The sequence below is a fragment of the Protopterus annectens genome, chromosome 10.part0 (genome assembly GCF_019279795.1).
Source record: "Protopterus annectens isolate FY-2018-M chromosome 10.part0, PAN1.0, whole genome shotgun sequence".
NCBI classification, from domain to species: domain Eukaryota; kingdom Metazoa; phylum Chordata; order Ceratodontiformes; family Protopteridae; genus Protopterus; species Protopterus annectens.
Window position 1 is genome coordinate 993,123,782 of NC_056744.1, and position 21,619 is coordinate 993,145,400.

The window sequence follows — 21,619 nt, forward strand, 5'->3', positions numbered from 1 at the left end:
GTGAAAAGTGGGCAGTGCCTTTTAAAAAGCAGAAGAAAACTTGCTGCTATAAAAGCAAAACTTAAACTTTAACATTTCATACTCACTACGGTCCCACAGACTCCTTTTTATTCTACTTTTTACTTTTTTATTACTCATTTCTAACTTTTTGAGTAATTATGTTTGCATTAAATTACTTGTGTATTGATTAAATTCACCCCACATAACTTTTTACTTGTTTTACCATGCTATCCTCTGACTGATGCTTAATTAATGTTATTCCTTGTTTATATTACATTTCAGTTTTTTTATCCAATCATCTCTTATTAGTCTTCCTATATGCTGTATTTGTATGTTGCATTTTTGTATCCTGTTTATTATACTTTTAGGATACTGGGGAGTGTTTGGAGGACTTTTTGCCATAGCACTGCTAATGTTTCACTGGTAAGTTGTAAATGTGCTACAGGAATAGTAATGTTTAATATGACACAAACTCTAAGTCCTTGGCACTAACCATAAATTGAGTTTTCCAACTATCAATGAACTCCATAGATTCTGTCACCTAACCATTTGTCTAAGTCAGCCTTGAACTTATAAAGACTGGATGCCTTTCAAATCTGTAATATTAATTTATTCCATAATCTACTAGTTCTTTGATGAAAACATCACTTCCCAGGTTTGTATAATACTCTGAATTATTCAAAAAATTTATTATTCCTAGTACCATAACTATGTTGCCTTATCTCCACAATAATTATAGCTAATGTGGCAGCACCCTTCATGCATATGTAAAAAATTATAAGGTCACCTCTGATTAATCTGTACTTTACTGAGTACAGGGACAATTGTTACAATCTGTTCCAATAATTTATATGTTTAAATCTATCTATCTGTTTGGTATAATATTTCAGAATTGTTTCCACCTTAGTTCACTGAGAACAGTTATAGATGTACATAGCTCCATAGTATTGTATATAAGGTCTTACAACAGCCTCACAAAGAAGAATCATAACACTCTCATCCCAACTTGAAATACTCTGTAAATTATCCCTATAACTTCACAGTGTCCAATAAAAATTGTCCTTAATTGGTTATTCACTATTAATCCTAAATCTCTAACATTGTTCTTATTACTCAACATTACATGAGCTGAACTGTACAGAAAATATGATTTATTAAAACAAAGTGTAATACTTTAGATTTACTGGCATTACACACCATGTTCTTACTTAGTGCCCAACTGTACAGGGTATCCAGATACCCCTGCAGTCTATCTTGAACTTTTACTGAATTATTGATCCTATTTTGCTGTCATCAGCAAACTTATTAAGTACTAAATTACTCTGACTCAGAAACTCAAACATGAAGATGTTAAACAGCAAGCCAACTGTTATCTTCCTATCATCAAAAGCAAAACAGTCAATTTTAACCTTGAAGGACATCTCAGTCAATCAACCACTAATCTACTTAGTTACATACTGATTTCTACCCAGGTTATGCAAAATGGATAAAATGTCTCTATATGGCAGAAAGTCAAATGCCTTGGCTAGATCCAGATAGATTACACCTACTGACATCCACTAACCACCATATTGTTTGACAGAAACTTAATAAGTTATTCAGATATTTTCTACCATGAGAAAAAAAACACATTCTGGAAGATGTCCAGTGTGGTACATAAGGAACAAGTCATGCTTTCAAAACACTTGCCTATAAGCCTATGTAAGACTAATTAGGTGGTAACTATTGAGTGTGTAATTGTTAATGCCTTTAAATAAGGGAATAACATTTGTTTCCCGTATGTGTGAAACAAATCTTTCTTCTAGTCCATGTTGAAATAACCAGTGCATACAATGTTTAGACACACTGATTTTTGTAATAAAGTACCTAATTAAGGCCACCAGGCCCAGATGCAGAATATAGCTTAACATTACTTACATACATACATACAATGTTTTACGCACAGGCATTAATGCCCTTCTAGCTTTCCAATATACCAAAACAATTTGTTTCCATAGTAAGTGTCCAGGTTGTTCTTAAAAATATCTAAACTAGTATGTGCTTTAATGTAATTTGTTAGTCTGTTCCATGCATCAGCTGGTCTGTCTGAGAACCAATTAGTACACTTCTCATTCCTACATAATAGTCTACATAGGTTGCTGGATGATTCTCTAGTACTTTTTAATAACCCCAAACATTTCCAGAGGTAGTTGTCCCTAAATGCCCTATATACCTGAATAACATCTCCTCTTAAACATATGTAAAAGACACTGTACAAGTTCAGATATTTTAGTCTTTCATAATAACTTAGATTTTCACATCCATGGATGCCCTTGGTATATTTCTGCTGTACTCTTTCCAGTTTACTCATGCTTGTTTTCCTATAGGGTTTCTATATTGTTATTCCATACTCAAGTTTGAGTCTGATGTAACTAACAGACAATGGCTTCATTATGTTTGATTTCCTAGACTTTATAAATCTTTTTATACAGCCTATAGTTCTATAACTATCATTAGCCAATTGGTTGATATGATTAGAAAAACTCATAGCTGAATCTATCCATATACCCAGGTCCTTAAATGAAACTACAGTTTAAATCACTGTGTGCTGTACTAAATATTCACCTTTCAATTTATGTCACAATGTTACAACTATCCCCAGTGTTAAAGTAGGGCAGATCTCGCTATCATCATTTAAATTAAAAATAGGCAAGGTTGAACAATTGTCAGCAAACAGCTCTATTAATTGTGTCTGGTTAGTAGTCAGAGTTCCATCTTTAATTACACTAATATTCAAGTTGGGATCCTTTTCTTAATGCCTTAAATGCCTGTACAAGGTTTTCTTGTTATCAATGGTAAAGGTTGCCATCTTTAAATCATAATTTTTTTGGTAGATCTCAAATGACTCCTAAAACTTAATTGAACTCCTGATATTTAGTTTTCTTTAACATGCTAGATATCCTTTTATATCATTGTCAACTAGCCTTTGTTTTTTTCTTAGTCTTTCTAATTTTCCTGACCACCATTCTGCATGTTTATTAATATGTTTACTACTACTTGACGTTGGAACAAAATGCTCTGTAAGACATTAGTTAAGTATGTAAAAAATATCACAATATTCTTGAATATCTTTAGTTTTCATCGCTTCCTGACATTTCCAGTTATTTAACTTTATAGTAACAGATAAATAGCTTGATAGAAGTCATTGTTGGTAGATTATTTATTATACATGGCATCCACACTGGCTTAGTGACTTCCCAACAAAGGCACAGATTGTCTGACCCAAATAATTCCTATTTTGTCTGACCCAAATAAGTCATATTCTGTTATACAATAACTATAATCTAAAGTGTCATTAATCCAAACCACATCAATAATTTTGTCTTTCCCAAATAGATTCCTTACCAACTGCATATAACTAAGTTCAACATTAGTTCTCCCTGCCAGTGAAATACTACCTCTTCCAAAATGTTGTCTTCCCAATCAACAAAAGGGACACTTAGGTCACCTACAATCATGTCAGACCTGTTCTAAACAGTTATTCATTGGTACATGGAAACTTTCAATTCTGTTTTAATAGAGATGGAGATATGTCAAACCAGGCAAACTGCTCAAGTAGTTCTACCACTGTCAATATTTACAGCAATAAGCTCAGAATTTTAACTACAGAACTTTAATGACATGAATGGAGTTAACATTAGCAGAAAGTCCTCCCCTCTCTTGTTCAGTCTATAATGATGGTGTCATGTATACCAAGAAAGTAATTCCAAAGGCCTACTGATGTTGCTGAAATGGGTTTCAGTAATAAATATAATATCAATACTTTGCCCCATTATTCTAGCTTCCAGATCCTTAAACTTATTGTTCAAACACATAGCACTGCATAATAGAAATTTCATATTTTTGCAGTGAAAATTAGTTTAATTAACTAATTAGTTTAATGCCAGTTTAATTGACCTAGAACGTAACTTTCTGTTTCCAAGATTACTAATATGCAGCTGATTTGGGCATAACAAAGAATTTGGGTGACATTTCTTCCCAGAATGTAATCACTGTGACTGATTTTCTAAAACAGACCCTTCTGAAAATGTTGATAAAGTTCTTAGCTATCACTGTAGCATAGTGCAGGGAACATATCACAAAAATACTTTACATTCACAAGTTTTACTTAACACATATCACCAACTTACAATAGCAAAAGCTGGTTCATTAGATCATCCTAGATCATAATTCTCAACCAGAAATATTATATTATATTTTCTTCTGTGCTACAAATTAGTTTGTCTAATAATGTCCTGATGTATCTAATAGTATATCCACTTAATGAAGAAACAGTAGTCCTTTATCTGATAAAAAGAGGAAAACCCTAAACAAGGAATCCTGAGTGCTAAGAAAGTACAGCTGTGGAAGTAAAGTAACCATAACAGTAAATGTTTGAATGCACACTGTGGCAGTAGCATTATATATATGATTATATCCTGCTAAAGATATAACACAAGTTCAACTTCCAACACCTAACTTGCACCCAGACCATTAGTCAGATTGAGTAGAGCTTAAGTAAAAGACTGGTTTAGGTGCCAAACCCTTCAGAGTATTCATGCCAACTGACAGAGGGAGGACAGAGTCTTGAAAAGGTCACTGCTAGGAAAATGAACAAAATAGTCCTCACTCTGGCAAAAAAAAAACATACGAGGGTGGAGGGAGGCTACTGCAGCAGTGATCATTTGAACATCTATTATTATTATGATAAGTTACTAACCAGTTACTTACCATCTTATTGATTACTTCTGCAGTAGCCTTTGCTATATGGGTAGCCCCAGGAGAATGGTCCTAGCAAAGAATGCTCTGGACATGGAGAAGGAATCTAGTTTGTGGTTCTTTGTAAAGGTATGTACAGAGAACCATGTTACTGCTTCTAGAATAATCCTAGTGTCCAACCATTTCCAAAAAAGCCACAAATAAAGCCTAGTCCCTAACAGAATGCACCTTGACTCTGCCTGGAATTGCCTTGCTGTGGTGAGTATAACAAAATGTAATAGCATGAGACAACCATTTGCAAATAGTTTGCTTGATACAGGTTGTTCTTTCCTCTTGCAGTGACAAGAAATGAACTGATTAGAGTTTCTTTCTCCCTCATTTTTGGGTTCTGTAAAGAAGCCAAGGGGATGGATAGTTTGCCTTGAAGTAAAGTCAGATATCACTTTAGGTGTAAGTAAAAATTAGTTCTTAAAGAAGCCCTGTCTTTGTAAAAAATGAGGTAAAGTTAATCCACCATAAGACTTTGCAACTCAGATACTCTTCTTTACAGAAGTCAATGCAATGAGAAAAACTCGAGCCAACCTGATAAGTTAATTTTTCCAAGACAAAATTAAGAGCCCAAGGAGGGTTGGTATGTAACACCCCTTTCAAAACCTTTTACATGTGAATGCAAGGAAAGAGGGGTCCACAAGCAGACATGCTGAAATGACCAGTTAATGTACCTTTATGGAGGAGTAAGACAGGCTAGAGGATAAATAATATAGAATTAGAGAAACACTAACAGCATAAGGGTCCTGGTTCTTGCGTTGTCACCAACTAGTAAATCTTTTCCCATTTGATAATATTTAATTTCTAGAAGCAAATATTCTTGTCTCCTTTAATACCTGCTGCTCACTATCAGAAAATAGGTGCATAAAAGGTATTATGACTCGCGAATATAGGCAGCTTGTTGCAGTTGTTTAGCGATGAGATGCATCACACAACCTCAGTCTTGCACGAGTAGGTCCAACCTTGTCAGGAATCTTGTGGTATTGCCCTTTGTTATTTACAAAAGAAGGAAAAATCTCTGTCATCTGAGCTAGAAGGGAGTCACAACAATGATCTCTGGAGAGTCCTTCTGAGTCTTCAGAATGATCCAGGATATTAATGGAAGGATGGAAAATCATTCAAGAACATTCCTGTCCAATGAAAAGAAAAGAAAATGCATCTGTTTTCAATGCCTGTTTGCATACAGTCATGGAGCAAACTTTTGCCAGCTGATTGCTGTAACTGGAGGCAAAAATTATGTACCTGAGGTGTTCCCCACAGCAGGATCAATTTTTGGAAGAACCTCCCTGATTTAGATGCCATTCAGGAGGGTCTTCCCTGGTCCTGCTCAGCTTACCTGCCACAAAGTTTTGCTCTAATGGAATGTAAAATGCCTTTACAGTGACAGTGAGCTGCAAAGTTATGTAGCAGCCTACCATGGCTAGTCTAACAGATCATAAGATCTGGTTCCCCCGTGGTTTTGTCTGTGACCACTTGTAATGGTTATGGGGGACATAGATGATTGAGAAAGTTAAGGGCATAGATGACTGCCAATATGTCCTTCACATTTTATGTATTTTGATCTTTTCTGTTCCAAAGACCTTGCACTTTTATCTTCATAGCCACTGCTCTCCAACAAAGTCTGAGGTGTCTGTTACAGACTGTGCTGGAGCTGGAAGAGAAAATGGGACACCTGAAGTGAGGTAAATTTGGTCTCACTGTCAAAGAATTTCCCTCCTCACAAATCCCAAAACCGTGATCTGGAGTAACAGCGGATGTTGATGCTGAGACTACACTGAGTTTAGGTACCACTGAATTTTTCTCATGTCTTGTTAGAGGAATCCTGAAAATCATAGACAGTAAGTCTTCTTATTCTGAAAAATTCTCTTGGTGAGTTATTTGTCTGAGTGGAAAAACTCAGAAATATATATAGATACCGATCTTTTTCCTGTGGAAAAGCTTTTTGAACTGAAGTGTCTATGAGACACTCTAGGAAAACAGTATTGTGGGAATGAGTTAAACAAGGCTTTTGAATGTTCTTTTGAAACCCAAGTCTGTCTGGAGATCTCTCAGACAACAGTGAAAACCAACGAAAGAAGCAACAACGTAAAAAGTTCCTGATGCGAAGTCCAACCCCAAGGATCACAGCTCGAACAGAAGGATGCAAACAACAATTTTATTGTAAAATGAGAATAATCCACAAAGCTCCAACACAAAACACAAATAGATACTGGTTAAGCGCTTTCATCTGCAATCGGCAGACTTCCTCAGAACCAAGTGTGCATCTATGATTATCTTATTTAAAAGCAGTTTGGCGCCAAAATTCAACAATTCTCTTAAAGAGCCATAGGTCTAAGATAGGTAAACTTCCTGTATAATAGTTAATAAAACAGCTGAATACATGAATAAAACTTGAATAGAACGCATTGACACAGTATAGTGTATCAACTTAATATAGTGTAACCTTTAAAAACTTAATTCATCATAAAGTAATGCTGTTTGCCTCACGTGTATAAAATAGAAATGTTTGATGATGAAATAAATGAAATAAAAAATGAAATAAAAATGATGAATTACATAAACATAAACATAAAATACAGTGTGCAAGAATTGAATTAACTGTGGAATGAATAAAATGAATAAAATGAATAATAAATAAGATCTTAGCTGAACAATATATAAGATATGAGATCAAGCTGAGCAGTATAGAACCACTCTACAAAAATGTATATATAGTGTTTAACGTGTAAAGGGGCATATGAAGAGTACATTTAATTGTTATTGTTATGATTAGTGGATACTAAGGGCCAATGCGGCTTAACTACACTCAGAATGGTGATGCTGATAAATAATTTCATGTAAATCTAAAAATGCTGTGTATAATGTGTATGAATTGATTATGGAATAAATAAGTGGAGAGAATAAGTGGATAAAATATGAATATAAATAATATAATACAATACAATATAATACAATAATTTAATGTAATGTAATATAATATACTATGAATATACCTATACCATCTAAATGTGAAAATATAAATATAAAAGTGAAAATTAAAAATTTAACAAAACTGTAGAGAATAATTCATTCCAACAGTAAGAAAGGTTTGATACTTATAAAATCATTAAGTCCAGGACTAGTTGTGGCATCACATAATATTTGCCACCTACTTTCCAACATTGCCAAATATACTTTTCAATTCCCTCCACTGTTAAAACCATGAATTTGATCAATAATAGTGAATACAAAAGTATGTGTGGGATCTTTTTCAATAATATGTTTACTGAGAGCATTGATGTTATCTTTCCTTTTTATCTTGTAGAAATGTTCGTATATCCTAGTTTTAAACTTCCTTTCGGTCTTCCCGATGTAATATGCCGAACAGGATGAACAAGTGGCCAAATAAACTACTCTCTGTGAACAACAATTCCCAGACTTGCTGAATATTCTAGTTTTGGTCGCATTGTTTAGTCTAATGACCTTACTACTGTTGATATACTTACATTGATTATATGTACCGCATCTAGTGGTTCCTCTAATAGTATTCCCTGATTTTTTGTCACCTTTTGAGTATTCCAATATATTTTTTAAATTGGAAGATGTCTTATACACACATTTAGGAAAGTTACCAACAAGGCTATTTACATTTTCAGATAGAGTAAGGATATCCCATATCGATACCGATCTACTTTTTCCTGTGGAAGAAAAGCTTTTTGAACTGAAGTGTCTATGAGACACTCTAGGAAAACAGTATTGTGGGAATGAGTTAAACGAGGCTTTTGAATGTTCTTTTGAAACCCAAGTCTGTCTGGAGATCTCTCAGACAAGTCAGAGGTTCATGACACTTTGAAAAAGACTCTGCTAATATAAGTAAGTCATCTAAGTAAGGAAAATATGAGTACTTTGCAGTCTGCATAGGCTATCACTGGAGCTAGACACTTTGTAAATACCCTCAGAGCAGTGCATCAGCCAATGGATAATGCAGAGAAATGAATGTATGTTCTAAACACAGATAGTCTTAAGAAATGTGTGTAATCTGCAGTTATCTGAATGTGACAACACACATCTTTTAAATCTAAGATCACAAAACAAAAAAGTTTGAAGACTTGCTGGAAGGTATGCTCATTCAGACTTGTCAGACTGCCTTTTATTGTGGGGGCTCTTGCTTTCTTCTTGGAACCACCTTGCCATTGCTTTGTAAAGGTCTGCTTACCATCAGTTTGCTTAGACTGCTTATTTAGCTTTTTGTGAAAAAAAAGACACATGGGTAGTATTAAGCCCATTAATAAACTTGCGATAGAAGGCTAAAATATCTGTGGAATTTCTCTGAATCAACTTGCCTCTCTCATCTCACTTTTTAAGGACCTCTGGAGCAGATGGCGCAACAACTATACCTCTGGCTAAGGTAGAATTCAAAATTTCAACTTTAACATTCTCAGGAATATTTTGAGTATGCAAACCAAGCAAACTTCCTCATAACAGTTCCAGAAGCAGCAGCCTTGGAAGTGACATCAGTTGAGTCATAAGTGCATGCATTTCAAAGTGGTTAGCCACTTGATTCACAGAAGCAATAAGATTACACAAAGATGAGGGGAAAGAAACCTCAATGCTCCTTATCCACTCAAAAGAGAGAAGCATAAACTTTAACATACGAGACTGACAACTGAGAATACTAAAAATTAAGGAAGAATACACTTCTCCCCCAAACCTATCAAAAGCTCTCCCAGCTTCATCAGAGGGACTGGCATTAATCGGTTTACTATTAGAATCTTGAGTGCAGGTTAGATGAAACTTGGAATGCCGACTTACAATTAGGCGATTCCGTTTCATCTAACCTGCATAAGTATGAGGGAATCCTTTAGCGAATGCAAAGTGCATTTGCACAGCTGTCATCGGTGACGTGAATGTGGTAAGGTTCATTCACAGTACAGTGGAGATCAAGAAATTACCCTTTTCCCCACTGTAGTGTGACCTCGGAGTTGGAATATATAAGTGGCAGCAAGTGTGGGGGTGCAGGGGGACTTGCCCCCCTGCAAAACATATGAGTGTTAGTAGTATGGGTGTGGTCTGTTCTGCTTGCTGTTGTAGCTTTCGTACTGCAACTAAGTTGAATTAGACTTTTGCAGTACTTTCGGCATTACAAATGGTTTACTCTTGTGAACTTTGGAGATGTGAATCACAAATATGATAGGTTTACATTCACATCTTCGATGTTATGATAGTAAACTGGGTTAATCAAATGTTTAACAGCAGTTGTATTTACCTGACAAATCACTGCTGGGTCTGATCCATAAAATGTATAAGACAGAGGAACTATACACTGTCTAGCTGCTTTCTTGGGTGCAGCAGGCTGGTGCTCATGCAAGTTACAGGCTGTAAATACACCTTTTAATGCTGGAAGAACAGGGGGAACTGGAATAGGTTCAGCAAATTCCACTTGGAGGAAATTATAATATTTCTTAAGAGACTGTGAAATATCATTATCTTTCCCATAAAACAACCAATTCATTCTGAACAGAAAAAAAAATCCTTACAAAGGTCTATCAGAAGCTACACCTCAGAATAAGAAACCAGAGGAGGGGAAAAAACCCAGAAATTGTCCCTTCACAAATATTTTGTGGTTCAAAATCTTGAACCTCCTCAAAAAATTAGAATCTCTTTTTCTTTGACAAGAAACACTAGAACTGGAAAGGTCAAGAGCCTGAACTGAACCCTGAGCTAAGCCCAATAAATCTCTCTTGTCCAAAGTAACGGAGACAGGAGAAGATACGTCTAACTTTTTGTTTCCCTTTGACAGGAATTTCTAAAGAAGACGTAAGATCGACAGGCAAAACTTCCCTAGGGGCAGGCATTCTAGTCTGTCTGCTCTCTGCAGAGAGGTATTCCTTCTTCAAAGACAAAAATCAAATGAACAAGAATCCAACTAATAACCACACCAGAAATGTGGAAGAAAGAGCAAAAGTCCAGAGAAAGCTCCACAGACTTATTACAGACAGTTAAGTGCTTTCTTCCCCAAGTGGGACTTCTTCAGAACTGCCATTATTAAAACACAAGACATTTAAATACATCTCAAGCTAATCACGTGACATCCAATAAACCAAATCAGCTTGATAAAACAACAAAACACTTAAAATTGCATATATAGACCCTAGGGCTTAAACTCAAATGCAAATACAAAAAACAGTATGAATACAAATGCGTATGCCCCTGAATGATAAACGGATTCAAATTAAAACAACAGCCCCTTAATTTATTAGATTTTGAATGTATGTTTACATAATTTTAATAATATATATAAATATTATCTATTCTAAAAAACACTAAGCATATAAACATTTTAACTTTAATAAAGGTGTAATAGAGAACGCTTCATTCCACCCAGGGGGTGCTGTTGCATTTAATTTCAACTGCCAAATAAGTTCCCTAACCAACAAGTGTTTTTCAATAATATAGCTCCTTGTGTCTCTTTTAATCTGCTCTAGAATTGTAAATTTAAATCTGCGACTAGGGCAAGCAGGTATATGTCTGTACAATGCATTAGTAGTTTTTGCCTTATTAACTTCCTGGTCATGTTCATAAATCATCTCCTTTAGTTTTCTGGAGGATTTCCTTATATAAAAGGCAGGATGAAAATCACAACAGGCAATATAAACTACCCAACTAGAGTCACAGTTGAAATGCCCTGTAACTTTAAATTCGTGTCCTTTAATATAAAATGTATCCCCCACTACACTGCCACTAACTGGCACTGCCTACAATGCCCACCATTTAAACATACCACTATTACTGTGTGGTGGTGCTGCGGTAGTATTGTCACCTCACAGTAAGACGTTGTCCTGTTCGATTCTCAGCTAGAGCGTCTTCCGTGGGGAGACATGCGTGAATGGGCGTACCTTCATTGAAGGTTGTGTGTCAGGGCCGGCAACTCGGCACATAAAAATCTACTGCCAAGCATTAGCGGACTGGAGTTCTGCTGTGGCGACCCCTAATCGGGAAAAGCCAAAAGAGACAACAACAACTATTACTGTGCTTGCCCACATTCCTGACTATTTCCAGTAGATTCTTGACACATTTGTTTTTCCTATATGTCATTTTTGGTCTGTCACCCAACAACCTCCTCAAGTGTTCATCAGAGGATATAATGAGCCAGTTTTCTAAAATACAATCCACTATTCTATAAGTGTCAATGGTAAAAGAATAAAGGGTTTACCAAAATCCACCCCTTTATCCACTCTCATCGTGGAGTGCTTTACATTGAGTGGTCCACCACAAATTCTAAAGGGTTTTGATAGCAAGGGTATGCAGAACCCCCTCTGCCTTTTCCCCACTACTTCATTCTTAATGTCCAATAAAAGTCAGTTGGATAGGCTCTCTTAATAAACATCTCCAACAATTTATCACTCTCCACCAAAAATACAGAATCGTCTGAAATAATTTTAGCAAGCCTTACTAGCTGGCCTTTGACCACAGCTTTTTTTTTTTACTCCTGCAACAACTGTCTGCATTTCTGTATCAAATTTATTTATTTTTGAATTGAAGTTCATAGGCAAACACTAAGCTAACTACTTTGAAGGGCTAATTTAAACCTAGACAATAACCTGAGGTCAGAATCAAAACCCTGTACTTTGTGCTATAAAGGTAAATACCTTAATCATTATGCCAAACCCACCCTCAGATATGTTTAGGTACTAACGTCACAATGAGATGTATTTAAATCAGTCTGTATTTCCCTATTCTTAATTTTTACTACAGGATAAATATGGTCAGGTTTTTGTATATACACTGAGTTTGGGTACTGTTTTCACTGGTTAAAACAGAATTACTGTCTGAAACATTTAAACATTTCACACACCCTGTTTGGCCTGGATTCTAACCATCGGGAGCTGTTCTATACATTTTACACAAGCTGCAGAGTAACAAAATTCTTCTTTCTGCCAAGTCAGTAAGACAGAATTTATCCATTTCATCCATACTCACCAGCAGTGAAAATAGAAGTAACAAGCAGTTCAAAACACACATTTCATTATTGACTCATATGCATGCCTCTGACTTGAACATTGCATTGTGTGTTCCCTCCATATTAATCCATGCAATGCTAATACACAGGTAACCATGCACAAATGCAGACACACACACACACACACACACACACACACACACACACACACACACACACACACACACACACACACACATGCATACATGAATACACACACATGCACACTCACACACAACTCCATACTATCTCTCTCATGCCCTTTGCCACACACACAACTGCAATGTTGCAATACTAACCTGCTGTGGTGCTACACCTGATGTACACCTTGTGGTACCCACTTCTGATTCAGAGACAACCCTACAATGGTGATGCACCATGAAGAGGTGCAGTACCAATGTGAGCTGTCTCATTGGCCTTTGTAGATGCTAATGAGAGATTTGGGGGAACAACCTATGTTAATGTGCCATATTCTGCCTCACTGGAAATGCCTGCAGTGAGGCATTTACACTGCTGAGCAATTCAGAGAATCACTTGTATGTGTAACTTACATCAATTGCGTGTATTAATGAACTCAGCCAAAAGCCTGTGTTCACCTGATTGTGTTAGAGGTAAGTACCAGGGAGTTTTAGTGGACAGGGAGGGATTGGGATGTGTGTGTGCATGTGTGTATTTGTGTGTGTGGCTGCATGTAGGAGTGTATGTAGAGGTGTGAGAGTTGTAATGTGAGTGTGTGTGCCCACCTGGGAGACTGCAGTGGGGGGTTAGTTTGGGGATAAGTAGAGCTTGTGTTTGCATTTGTGTGAATTGGAATGTGTGTCCATGAGTTCAATTGCTTGGGGGGGAGGGTGTGTGTATATGTGTGTGTGTGTGTGTGTGTGTGTGTGTGTGTGTGTGTGTGTGTGTGTGTGTGTGTGTGTGTGTGTGTGTGTGTGTGAATGTGTAGGTGATAGTGGGCACCTTATACCTCCACACACCACTATACTAACAAGCAAATCCTGCAAAATTGGGGGTGGGGGCAACAGACCCTAAGGAAACTTCTTGTATGATGAAAGAAATGAGACAGGGGAACACTAGGCACCAGGTGTAGTCTATATAGTGCGCACTAAAGGCACATAAAACGATTCAAACTCTAAACTTTCAGCATTTACATGGGCTGTTAATCCTCTGTACCACCACTAAACACTAAGGATACTTTTAAAATACTACTTAAGTCTTTAAATAAAAAAATGAATAGGGTGAGTTTCAAACCTTCTACCCTAACACATGTACACAGTTTACCAAGCAGGAGCCTTAAAACCTTATTTTAACTGATCAGTTAAGTGTATTTTTTACATAATAATAAGTATGAAACTCTAAAGTCTGACATTATTTATTGACAAACTACTTCAACAGCATATCAATTATGAGGGACACTTAGGGATGGGAGATGGTCTATTTTTGGGGAAGCTTCAGGACAAAGCTGGGAGGAACACTAGATGACACAGGGACATTTTTAAAGTATCAGATAATTCTGTTACTACCACTGACTCAGAACCTTTATTTACCACTAAAACTCTTGTATTAGAAAAAAGACTGCATTATACCTAACAAAGTGATGTTAGCCCAGTAGAAGTTTTTCGTATCTGTGTGTATCTTTTTCTAAATGTAATTAGTAGCAACACTATGGTTCTCCCATGTTCAAGTTATTCAAATATAGTAAGGAAAAATGAATTTATCTCATCCCTGACAGATTATCACAATAAAAACAGTTTTCTTTTTTATATAATAGAATAGTAAGTTCTAGATACTATTCTGATGCACATATTACCAGTTATTGCGTTATGCAGTCACAGATTTATAGACCAGCAACTTATGTTACTTTATAATGCCTACTCATTCCCTCATAAATTAGTGACTGAGGGCAAAATACCTAACCCTTTGTGCAATGTATGTACTGACATATTCAGCTCACATATTCAGAAACTTCAGCTCAGTCAAGAGTATTATGGACATTTATAATCAATTGCTTCTAAAGACACCAAATAATATATAATGTCCAAGACTAAGTGGTTCAACTATCAACTAATTATACCAGTCAGTAATAATTCTGAAGAAAGTACAGTTGTGTAGGTAAAGTTAATATAACAGTAGATGTTCATATGATCACTGCTGTAGTAGTCTTAGCTGAATAGGTAGATTATCTTCGCTTACTATATTTAGTAGGTGAAAGGAGAAGGATCCGGGAGCCCCTGGAGAATGGTCCTAGCAGAGCCTAATCAGAACCCAGAGAAGGAATCAAGCTTGTTATGCCTTGTAAACATATGTACAGAGGACCAAGCTACTGTTCTGGAATACTTCTAGAATCCAAGCCTTCCCAAAAAGCCACAGATTAAACCAAGACCATTGCAGAGTGGGCTTTAATCCTGCCTGGAATAGTTTTGTTATGGTGAGTATAATAAAAGATAAATCCTTAGACAACCATTTGGAAATAATCTGCTTTGACAAAGGTTCTTATTTTTTTCTTTAAAGACTCAGTTCAAAGATCTGGAAGATTTAGTTCTGTCAAGATACTACCTGAGTTGTCTGTGGGCATTCAAGGTAGACTTATCCTTTCTCTCTCTTATTTTCGGCTCAGGAAAGAAAACAGGGAGATTGACAGTTTGGCTTAAAGTAAACTTGGATGCCACTTTAGGCATAAAAGAAGGATTAGTTCTCAAAGAAACTCTGTCCACATGGAAAATGCAAGAGGGTTGACTCATCAAAAGAGCTTACAACAAACATAAGCGTACAGAGGTCAAAGCAATCAGTAAAACTGTTTTCCATGTTCATAGGTGGGTAGTAGGCTATCTGCCCAAAGGCATTTATAAGCCTAGCCGGAATGTGTTGGCTTTCATTACCCCCTTAAATTTGTTCCCTGTGCCTCTGTCCAGTAGAGCCAGTGAAGTGATCCCTGGGGTAAACTTTCTGTTTCCTATCCACTCGTCAAGGTTTCTCTTGAAGAGTGTTAGTGAGGAGCTCTGCCTAATGTAGATTAGAATCTTGTTCCAGAGCATGGGAAGTCTCTGGGACAGGAATCTATCCCTCCAGCACTTCCTATTTATTGTTGTGGTGAGGTTTAGATACCTAGAGCGTATGGCTCGAGGGGATATGTTTTTTTTTAGGTGGAGCATGTCCATCAATTCTGGGTTGGACATGGCCTTGTATGTCAGGCAGCGATCACCTCTGAGTAGGTGGTATACAACCGAGTACAGCTGGAGTTTCTTCAGTCAAGCTGCATAGGGCATCTGTTTGAGGCCAGTGATCCTCTTGGTGAGGTACTTCTGTGGTCTTTCCAGCTGTTGCAGGTGTCTTGTAAGGTACATCCCAAATGGGGCATTGTACTCTATGATGGGTCTGATGAGTGATGCGTAGAGGGGCACAATGACCTCTTTTGATCTGGATGCAAACCCTTTTGTGATTAGATGGGCCACATAGAAGGATTTTCTAACCACTTTGGCAATGTGATTCTCAAAGGAGAGATTACTATCTACTTTGGTCCCCAGATCCCTTATTACATCTTCTGTATTTAGGGGGCTACCACCTATGTGGTAGTTTGTGGGTACTTTGTTTATTCCAAAGGGTATGACTATGCACTTTTTGGCATTTAGCTTGAGGCCATGGTTTTGACACCAGGTATCTGTCTCAGTGAGACCCTTTCGGAGGATGTCTGTGTCAGCCAGAGAGTCAATTATAGCCCCCAGTTTGCAGTTGTCTGTGAACCTGGTCAGCCATAGTCCTCCTGTGCTTGCCTGTACCTCTGAGAAGTATATGCTGGACAGGAGGGGTCCTAGGACTGAGCCCTGGGAAATGCCACTTGTAACCGGTTTAGAGTCAGACCTAGCTCCCCCAACTCTTACCATGTGGGTTCTGTCTGTGAGCCAGTTGGCAACCCATCTCATGACATAGGGGTTTATGTTCAGGCTGGTGAGCTTGTCTATAATACCAGAATGGGGAATGGTGTCAAAGGCCTTTGCCAGGTCTAGGTAGGCTGTGTGGACTACCTCTCCCTCATCTATAGCATTGGTAACTGTCTCAAAGAAGTCCACCAGGTTTAAGAGGCATGATCTGCCCTTAACAAAGCTGAACTTGGTAGGGTCCAGTGATTGGAGGTTCCCAATGTCTCTGTTAATGAGATCCATGATGATGCGCTCCATAGCCTTGCAGACCAAGCTAGTCAGGCTTATAGGGCGATAGTTCCCGGGGTCTGTTGTGGCTCCACCTTTGTGGAGTGGAATAACCATTGCTGTGCACCACTCTATGGGCACATAGCCTGTGAAGAGGCTAAGGTTGAACAGTGTGTTTAGGTAAGGGATTAATTCATCTTTGAGCTCATGTAGGATGCAGCCTGGGACATCGTCTGTTCCCATTGATGCTGTATTTTTGGCTTTGGAGAGGGCTGTTTTAACCTGAGTGTCTGTGATTTCAAGGGCACTACATTCTTCTGGTATGGTTATGGGCCCCTTTGGGGGTGAGAGGGGATTGAAGTTTACACTGAACAAACCTGTCTACCAGGATGTTGGCGATATCGGTCGGTTCAGTGTATTTTGTGCCATTCTGCACTAACTCAGAGCAGATTTGAGAATTACCACTTAGATTCTTGAAATAGCTAAATAATGCCTTACGGTTATCTTTGGAGTCCTTGGCAATTTTTCTTTTGAAGCTAGCCTTGGATGATTTTATGAGGGATCGTAGTTTCTTGCTGATACTAATCAGGGTGTCTTCCTTTCTTGGGATTTTTCTCTTTTTTGTACTAGTTTCCTCCTTCTGTTGTATAGCTTGTTTATGGCAGGGGTCCACCAGACTGTTTTTTTTTCTTGGAGGAGTGAGTCTTAGTTTTGCTTGGGATAGCACAATCCATGCATTCTTGTAGTTGCCCGTAGAGGCATTACTAAAAGATTTTGCAGCTTGGGCAGCATTATCCTTTAGCATGGGGGATTTGAAACATTTCACCCATAGCCGGCCTTAGGCATAGGCCAACTAGGCAGCCGCCTAGGGCGCCGCTCTGGCAGGGGCACTTTTCCAGTATTTATTTGGTGTAGGTAGACCAGGATGGGGCCACCTGGTGGTGTGGGGGGGCACCGTGGAGCTCTTTTGCCTAGGGCACCAGTTGACCTAAGGTCGGTCTTAAGTAACGTGAAGTTTGCTTTTGAAAAGATTTTCACGGTGTTTTTTTTTACTGGGGGTGTGGGCGGAATGTGGATATCCAGAGTGATTAGTTTATGGTCACATCTAACCAGCAAGGAGTTGACCTCCAGTGTGGAACACTGGTCGCCCATGTTGGTGATGACCAGGTCCAATATGTTGTCACCTCTGGTGGGGATGTTGACCAGTTGATCCAGGGCTTTTGAGTTTATAAATTCTAGGAAATGTTGGGCAAGGGAGTTAGTACTTGAGTAGTTCTCCAGTTAATGTTTGGGTAATTGAAATCACCCAATATCAGGGTGTTTGGTAGGACCTTTATGTTTCCTAGTGTTTTCAGAAATGCGGAATGGGGGTCCTGGGACATGGTGGGTGATCCGTAGCAAGCTACAATTTGAATAGTTAAAAATCTCAAGTCAGCCAGGTTAGCTGGTTCAAATGGGGCAAATGTTCATAGGTTGGTACTAGGCTATCAGCCCTAGGGCCTATACAAGCCTAGCCATAATAATTTCCTGGCTATTTATTCCCAGAATATTTACTTTCCTGGTCCCCTGTCTAGCAGGGCAACTTATGTGATCCCTGGGGGGAATTTCTTATCTCCCATCCAATTGTCAAGGCTCCTTTTGAAGAGGGCCAAAGAGGCACTCAGCTTGACATGTATGGGCAGTCTATTCCAGAGTATGGGGAGTCTCTGGGATAGGAACCTATCCCTCCAGCATGTTTTGTTCATTGTGATGACAAGGTTTAGATCCCTGGAGCATGCGGCTCTGAGGGATTGGGATTTCTTAAAGTGTAGCATGTCCAACAGTACTGGGTTTGACATGGCCTTGTATGTTAAGTAGAGATCAGCTCTGAGTAGGCTATATGTGACAGAGTATAGCTGGAGTTTTTTTAGACGGTCAGCATAGGGCATCTGCTTTATGCATGTGATTCTTTTACTGAGGTATTTCTGTGGCCTTTACAGTTGTTGCAGATGTCTTGTGAGGTACATACCAAATGGGACATTGTACTCTATAATGGGTCTAATGAGGGATGAGTACAGTGGGACAATGACCTCCTTTTTTGTGGATGAAAAGCCCTTAGTGATGAGGTGTGCCACATAGAAGGATTTCCTGACTGTTGTGGCTATGTGGTTATTGAAGGTGAGACCACTGTCCACCTGTGTCCCTAAGTCCCTTATCACACTTTCAGTGTTTAGTGTACTGCCACATATGTGGTAATTCATGGGTACATGGTTTTTCCCAAAGGGGATACCTACACATTTCTTGGCATTGAGCTTGACCCCATGGCTCTGGCACCAAGCATCTGTTTCTATAAGGCCCTTTTGTAGAATATCCACATCATTTGGGGATTTAATAATGGCTCCTAATTTGCAGTCATCTGCAAACTTTGTTAGTCAGAGTCCCTTAGTGCTGGCCTGTACTTCAGAGAAGTAGATGCCAAACTAGAGCGGTCCCAGAACTGAACCCTGAAGTACTCCGATTGTCACTTGGCTGGAGCTGGATTTTGAGTTGGTTACTTTTACAGTGTGGGTTCTGTAAGTAAGCTAGTTGACAACCCATCAAGTAACACAGGAAGTAATGCCCAGCTTAGTAGTTTATCTATGATTTCAGAGTGGGGGGTGGTGTTGAAGGCCTTGGCAAGGTCCAGATAGGCTGTGTGGACCACCTTACCCTTGTCTATGGCTCTGGAGACTGATTTGAAGAAGTCAATCAGGTTGAGGAGACAAGCTTGGCCCTTTACGAAACCAAACTGGGTGGGGTCCAGTGTTTGAAGGTTGCCAATGTCTTTGTTTATAAGTTCCATGGTAATGCGTTCCATGGCTTTACAGATCAGGCTCGTCAGACTGATGGGATGACAGTTTCTGGGATCCAAGGTGGATCCCCCCTTGTGGAGTGGGATAACTGTAGCTGTGCACTACATATTGGGAATGAAGCCTGAGGTGAGGCTATGATTAAACATGACACTTAGGTGAGGTGCCAGTTCATTTTGTAGTTCATGTAGTACACAGCCCAGGATATCATCTGGCCCCATGGATGCTGTATTCTTAGCTTTGGAGAGTGCGTTTTTTACCTGAGTGGCCGTGAGTACCGGACTTTGGCAATCTTTTGGTATTGAGATTGGCCCTTTAGGGGGTGAGAGGGGGTGAAGTGGGCACTGAATCCATCTGCCAGGATACTGGCAATATCCTTGGGTTCAGTATATTTAATGCCATTCTGTTGTAGCTCAGAGCAGATCTGAGCATTGCCATTTAGATTCTTGACATAACTATAGAATGCCTTGTGGTTGTCCATGGAATCTTTGGCAATTTTATTTTCATAACTAGCTTTGGAAGATTTTATGAGGGATCTCAGCTTCTTACTGAGGCTGGTAAGGAGTTTTTTGCATCCTGGGATTTTCCTCTTTTCTGCAGCAGTTTCTTCCTTCTGTTGTACAGTTTGTTTATGGCAGGGGACCACCAGATTTGGTTCCTTTTTTTTTTGGAGGAGACTGTCTTGGTTCTGTTTGGAAAAGCATGATTCATGCATGAGTGGATGTGCTCGTACAGTGCCATAGTGTAGGATTCAGTGGTTGAACTTTCAGTTCCTGTCTGCATGGGTGTCATGAAGTTTGTCACTTCTGACTTGAGTAGCATGAAGTTGGCTTTGGAGGGGTGGGGTTGGGATGTGGACATCAAGGGTGATTAGCTTATGGTCAGACCTGACCAATGAAGAGGTGACCACTGGTGTGGAGGATCGATCTCCCATGTTGGTAATGACCAGGTCTAGGATATTTGAGCTCCTGGTGGGAATATGGATTAGTTTGTCCAGGGTGTTAGAATTTATGAATTCCAATAATCGTTGGGCAAAGGTGTTGGTACCCGAGTAGATTTCCCTAATTAATGGCAGGGTAGTTGAAATCACCGAGTATTAGGGTGTTTGGTTGTATCGTATGTGTTGGGGGATTACCTAGTGTCAGTTGCACCTGTAGAATTTCAGATGCATTGTGTTGGGCAACTAGCCTGGAGGTGTGAATATCCTTGGTGAATATGGACACTCCTCCACCTTTAGTGCTTCAGTCCTGGTTTGGTGGCCGAAAAGTGTAGTAAGAGTTGTAGCTTGGTATTGCAGGGGTGTTCTCTGGAGCCTGAACCAGGTCTCAGTTACTGCACAGATATCGATGTTCTCCATTTTTAGGAGTGCCTCGAGAGAGTGCATTTTGAGGTTTAGACTTCTAGCAGTGAGTAGCATTGCCTTCAGATTTTGCAGGCTTATATCTGTTATGGTGGTGGTTTTGTCCTTTGAGCCTTGCCTAAAAAAAGGCACTATAGGGGTGGCAAGAGACTTAGCCAGTAATCTGAATCCCAGGGGTGACAGGTGCAGACCATCTCTGGGAAAGCATCATGGTTTGTCGATCATGTTGTTGCAGGCAGACAGATATTGGATCCCCTTTGAATGACAACAGAAACTTAGTCAATTGTGAAGTCAGGCATTTTGTCCTTATACTGTGGTATCATTCTGGGTGAAGGCAGGATACTGCTCAGGGCTAAGGTCATACCTGCCTGGGCCACATGTTCTGAGAGCTCTTCCATGTCTCTTTTCATGTAGTCTAGGGAGGTATGTCTCAAGTTATTCACTCCAAAATGGATAATGACAGAGTCGTATTTGTACTTGTTGTGGAGTGACTTGAGTGTATGCATTATGTGGTGGATCCTGG

General features: G+C 38.9%; 1 protein-coding gene across 2 annotated transcripts in view; it reads right to left on the reverse strand.

The window, feature by feature from the left end:
* LOC122813439 (histo-blood group ABO system transferase-like) overlaps window positions 1–21,619 on the reverse strand; it is a 634,970-nt gene that overhangs the window by 2,312 nt on the left and 611,039 nt on the right. The window lies entirely within an intron of this gene.